Genomic DNA, 6,050 nt, shown 5'->3' on the forward strand with positions numbered 1-6,050 from the left:
AAGGTATCCAGAGCACGGCCATTACCGCCTCCCCCACCATTGTGCTTCAATTCGAAACAAATGTAGCACATCTTCAGGCAGACGGATTGCAATTGCTTGGCTGAAAGATAACATTTCATATTGTTTAAATAAGATGCTTAAATCATGGCCAAGAGTCCAGTTATAGATATCCTCTCAATGTCAGAGGAATGTGATGAATTCAACACAATCCGTGTTTCAAATTACAACAGAAAGCAAGCGTATTTTCTCCAAGAGAAGAAATCATTTCCCAGATAAAGTGGAATTTATGCACTGTTTATAGATTAATAACCTTAAATGTCAGATCTGGTCTTTGGCATTAAAAGGATTTATATCAGTTCTGTTCCCTGCAGATTTTTATTAATCAGATTTTATTATCTAATATGAGCTGGTTTTGGCCAATGCCCTGCTGTTCTCACAATGAAAGGCTTCATATGAAATATGAAAAGAACTGTATGTCATATCACTGGGCGAGTGTTGTATAACAAAGCTGTCTTGGAAGCATTTTTTGAAAAGCCAAGCAGTGTATAGTTCCAAGTTTTTTTTAGATAAAATCCTGGGTAGAACACTGAGCCAACACTGTCTGAAACTGGGATGAAGGTGTATATATTGGCAAAACTTTTTTTTTTCTTTTTTAATGTTTTGGACAGAGTGAAGACGGGTTAAAACCATTATCAGTTTATGTTTTTCTTTTGCTGTCCCATTTGGGAGATTTACCTGAGGGATGTGCGGTCAGGGGAGGCTGGTGGGGCAGAGCCTCACCTAGTAATATGGCAGAAAAAGCTGTCAGCTTCAAGTCTGAAGCTGACAGCTTTTTCTCCATTCAGAGCGGCTTGTTACAGGTTACAGAGCAAGGAAAGCCTCCCTGCTGTGTAAGCTGTCATGGACGGAGTGCTGCCTGTTAATTACAGGTGGCGCTTCATCCGGCTTTTGACAGCTAAGTTAGGTTACACAGCAGATGGCTTCCCCTTTCTAGTGAGGCAAGAGCTGCAACAGCTTCTACTCTATGATAGAGGCTTGAGCTCTGTGGATGGTTTGGACTAATGGGAGCGGGGGCAGGCAGGGGGAAATGACTCACCTAGAATGGACTCCACTGCACGTCACTGATTTACATTCACTTCCTGTTCCAAGGACACAACAGGAGGTAACCTATTACACAGTTGTCACCGTTCCAAGTGCCACCATTGAAAGGTTTACCCTGACTTCTTTTCTGCAGACAACTGCAAACGTTTAGATTCCTCATCACTTTCTATCCCTATGACAATGGTCACAAGAACAGATATAAAATGTGAATTTGCCTAGTGGAAACACAGATGGCAATAAAGATCCGATAGAGGTTCTTACCCTTCACCACTCTATCCAAAACTAAAGAGAACAAATTTTGGTTATAAATACACATTTATAGATGTACAGAATTCATAAACCTGCATCTACCTGCCTAGTATGCAGTTCTTAAAGTAAACCCATCATCAAAGGAATGTGGGGGCAGCCACTGCTGACCTCCCCCTGAAAATGCTACATGCCTGGCTGTAAGGCTTACTCAGAGGCTTTAGTACTTCCCCAGTCATTGGCCCACAACAAGTATGCTGATTCGGAAAGTCAGAAAAGAGTCAGATGTCCTATATGCATACTTGTACCAGTGACTTAAAAGATTGAAGTCAGAGAGTCGGCATGTCAACCAGGCAACTAGCACAAGAAGAGGTCAGCAATGGCAGACTCCATGTACTTCTCATGACAGGTTTACTGTAAAGGTAATGTATAGTAGTCTGTACATATACTTTCTATATTAAATATTTATTTAGAACAAAAAATAAAATAATAATAAATATAATATTTTGTATTTTTTTATCCAGCCAGAAAGTGGCTAGGCTCCCTAACACTTGTTTTCATTGTAAAAAAAAAAACCCTGTTTACAGAACACAATAGCTCAAGCTGAAATTTACACACATAAGTGAGATTTCAGTCACACAACGCAAGCATGAAAGCAGGCAGCTTCTGTAGTGTTGTTTTTCTAGCTATCCCATATTGCTCTGGGTATCCTATGTCGTGTATATCATGTTTATTTACAATACAGATTGTATAGATAAAGTTAAAAAAAAACTGAATATAGAACTTCACAAACTTTAAACCAATCAAATTTAAATAGAATTGATCAGAACAATTACATTCTTCCTTTCTTTATTTTGTTCAGGACAAATTTGTTAAGATTAGGATATTAGTCAGGTAAGTGTAAAATATTACATATTACAAATAAGTACAAAATACTTCATACCTACATACACAACCATCAGGTGTATCGCTAAGCTGCTCCTGGCATATTTTCCAGGTCATCCTTAATTTCAGAACAGTGACTGGCCCCCCACCCCCTCCTGCCTGTTTTGCCCAGATTGCCTGTATTAAGTTTAAATGACAAAGAAGGTTCTAGAAAGCCCATACTGCTCTGTGAATCCTTTGTCATGAGTGCATGCTGTATTAATGTAAAGTAAAATATAAAATTAAACTGCTCTTTACATTTAAAAGGTAAATCTGTAGGCAAAGATCCTTCTCTTCCTCTAAATGCCACAGAGCACTTCAGGAGACACAACGTATACTTCAGGACCACGATGCTCCAGAGTGTGGAACATCGCATGCAGCACTCATGGGTTCCCTTAGTGGAGCATCCTCTAATGAACAATCTGGCATGTCTCCAGGTGTTGGAATGTACAACATTTTCATGTATGAAAGCTGCCGAACAGCTATCTTCAAATCTTGAGGGCATTGCTCATCAAAGAAACCAACTGTGTGTTGTTCACGCCTGCAGGAGGCATGGCAACGGAGATGATCAAGGTAACATTCCTTCATCTGGACAAGACATCAAGCTTTGCACCCTGTGGTGTTGATAGGAGTGTATGCGCATTGGGAAGACACACTCAAGATATCCTGCTTTGCATATGAAGGTGACTGCCCATTGTCTAAAGATCAAAGGACAAGGTGTTGACCTAGGCCAAAGGAATGATCTGCAGTACGATGGTGCCCCCTGCTGGAGGACTACAGTGCGCGTGTGGACAAATATGAAGGACCATGCTGATTGGCCGAAAGACATTTAAGGGACATGCGGAAGTCTGGGTAAAGGGGGTGTCGATGTATGTGTATGAATGGGTATAAAAGTCAGTGCGCGTCAATATTGCTCTCTCTTTGAGCCCAGCAAGGATACAGGAACCAGAGGACAGACTTGCTGTGTAAAGTATTCTCTTGATTGTCTTATTTTATCTGTCTGTATTTCTTATTATGTTTAGTTAGATTTGTGTATAAATAAATAAAACCATTGCTTCTTCTAACCATTGTATCGTTATCATCATTGGAAGCAGAGAATAGCAAGTTAGCTTATTTCAGGAAGCCGAGGCAATTTAGATATTACATTTGGCACCCCAGAAGCAGGAACGTAGAACATTCTACGTAGAATCCAATCCCTAATTTATTTTGTCTTGAGTTCCTAAAAGCTGAAGAAGTTAAGACCTCTAAAGGGGACACAGATCTGAAGACATCCATTTCTACAGTGGACAAGATTCGCGCTGGTCGTGAGTTTGGAATCCTGTTTGAGGGATACTGAAAGTTCTGTTAAACACTCCATCAGTGAGCGGACGCGCATATCTGGTGAGTAAAAGTTTCTTATCTTGGGCTGGTGTATGTGTCACATATTGTTTGTTTTTGTATTGCATAAGTTTTAGGCCTGTTTAGCTGTTCAGTTTGTGCCGGCAGTAAAGGACTGATCAGGTCATCTTTGAGGAGAAAGGGGGAAAATACATTGTTTTTTTTTTCACGTGAAAGGGAAGTAGCTTTCTGCTCCAATAGGAGATCCCTCTGGCCTAAGATCTGTAGTCCTAGTAAGGATTAGTGTGTGGGGGTAGCAGTCAGTTGTGTTAAGGAGACAGAAATATCTCCTTGGGGGACTATAAGGTCCAGGTTAACTTGGAACAGCTGTGTGTGTGTTTGTGTGTGTATCTGTCTGCAACTGCTTGTAATTGCGTATTCAGTGTAATTAACTAGTGTGCAGATACTAGTTAGACAACTTTCATTGTGTCCTTCATTAGCATGGCAATGGAAGTAGTTGGAGATTTTCTTAAAAAGCATGCTTCTGCTAGCTTCAGCACATGTGCAGATGATGCTTTGACCCATCAGTTTAATGATTTATTAGAGCAATGTGATCTTCACAATGATACAGTGAAGACTAAACCAACGTCTAAAAAAGGAAAAAAAAGCGAGAATGGCGAATGTGTTGAGCATGTTTTTGCGAATGAGAGAAATTGCAGAACAGAAAGAGCTTCAGTGGTACACTGAAAAAGCACAGCTAAGAGAACAGATAGAGAATGTTAGCAAGAATATTTCTGCAATGGTTGTGAATGTGGATTCTAATTGTGGTGAATGTGATGAGCTGAGAGATGAGGTTGATCAACTGATTGAGCAAAATTGTGCTTTGGAGGATAGATGGAATGAGTGTGAAGAGCGATGTAAGCGGAGGGAACAATCTATAGCCTCAATAGAGCAGAGGGAGTCTGCAAATGAGAAGGTAATTTCCATGCTGAAGGAAGAATTGCGTGAGTCTAGGGCTCAGCTGGTCCAGAAAGATCAGGACATTTTGTCTTTAAAATCACGGTCTATGGGCAAAGGGTACAACCATTGTTGTACTTATACCTGTGGGGCACAGGAGCGAAGAGACATAATGGCGGGAGAGGAGATGGGCCTTAAGCTGAAAAAGGCTCAGTTAATGAAGGATTCAGTGTGTTTTTTGGGTGTGATAGTTTCACAGGGGGGGAGGACTCCTGACCCGAACAAATGTGAAACTATCAGGAAGTTACCAAGGCCAAGTACTAAGACAGTGCTAAATCAATTCTTGGGGGTAGTTGGTTTCTGCAGAGACTTCATTGAGGTGTTTGCAGAAGAGGCAAGGTCCCTGTATGATTTGCTAAAAGGGTACAAGAAATGCATGAGAAAGAGGGAGGTAGAAAAGTGGGTTCATGCAGATCAGTGTAAAAGATACTGCTGATAAGAATTTTATTCTGCTCTTGTTCTTTTTTTTTCCAGAGTCCTATTGGAGCGAGAGATTGGCAAGTCAAGGTCTCTGGAACATGAATGGAAAGATGATAAACATCTTGTTGGCCATCTATCTGGGCTTCACCACCTGGAAAAGGAGATTTTATTAGCCATTTTAGGATGTTGGTTGACAGCGTGGTGACGCATAGTAGGAATGTATCATGGGCTTTGGCATGCACGCAAGGGCAGTCGGAGTTATCAACTAATATCAAGCTGATATGGAAGGTCCTAGGCTACCGGAAACCTATCAATGGGGTCGCCAAGGAAACGTGCCGTATAAAGTGACTTTTGCTTTTGGACGAATTAACCCTAATGTAACAGTAGGGAGAAGTGTAGATAAGCAGGGCTTGCAAAACATAATACCCGGATCTCTCCAAACGTTTGTGGATGCAACTATATACATGAATACAACGGGTTATTGGTTAGCGGCGGAGTCTAATCTATCCAACTCCTCACCAACGGACTATGGAGTTTTCAATGAGGATTTAAAAGAAGGGAAGTATGTTTTTGTGTGTGGCATATATTGGAACAGCCCAATAAATATAATGCAAGTACCTAGGGTCCTGACTCTGCAGCACAGCAAGAGAGCTGTGGGTACAGCTAGAGAAGTTCAGCTGAAACTTCAGCGAGGAGACAATTTCCTGGTTGGTGCGGTATCTCAAGGTTATAAGTCATACAGGGAGGCTATAGGTCACTGGACCTGTGGGACACCTGATCTGGACATAGGAGAGATACACCTCGTTGATATTTCACCTGAACATTTAGAACCATGCACAGGTGGTGCCAATGGCTCCTCACAAAAACATACTCTGTTGGAAAAAGGGCAACCATTCCAAATAGATCTAAGCTCTTCTCAGACATTAGCTACAAATGTTCAATATGCTTTCACCACATGGCACTTTAACATCTCTCAATGGTTGATAAAGACCTATTACCCAATATGTGCTGGATATACGCAGAAT

The 6,050-nt window shown here is 41.1% G+C and overlaps 1 pseudogene; it reads left to right on the forward strand.

Moving 5' to 3' along the window:
* The first annotated feature begins 4,095 nt into the window (after positions 1-4,095).
* Positions 4,096-6,050, forward strand: part of LOC108804522 — a 2,392-nt pseudogene continuing 437 nt past the window's right edge.

The sequence above is a fragment of the Nanorana parkeri genome, unplaced genomic scaffold (genome assembly GCF_000935625.1).
Source record: "Nanorana parkeri isolate BGI_ZX_2015 unplaced genomic scaffold, ASM93562v1 scaffold64, whole genome shotgun sequence".
Lineage (NCBI taxonomy): Eukaryota > Metazoa > Chordata > Amphibia > Anura > Dicroglossidae > Nanorana > Nanorana parkeri.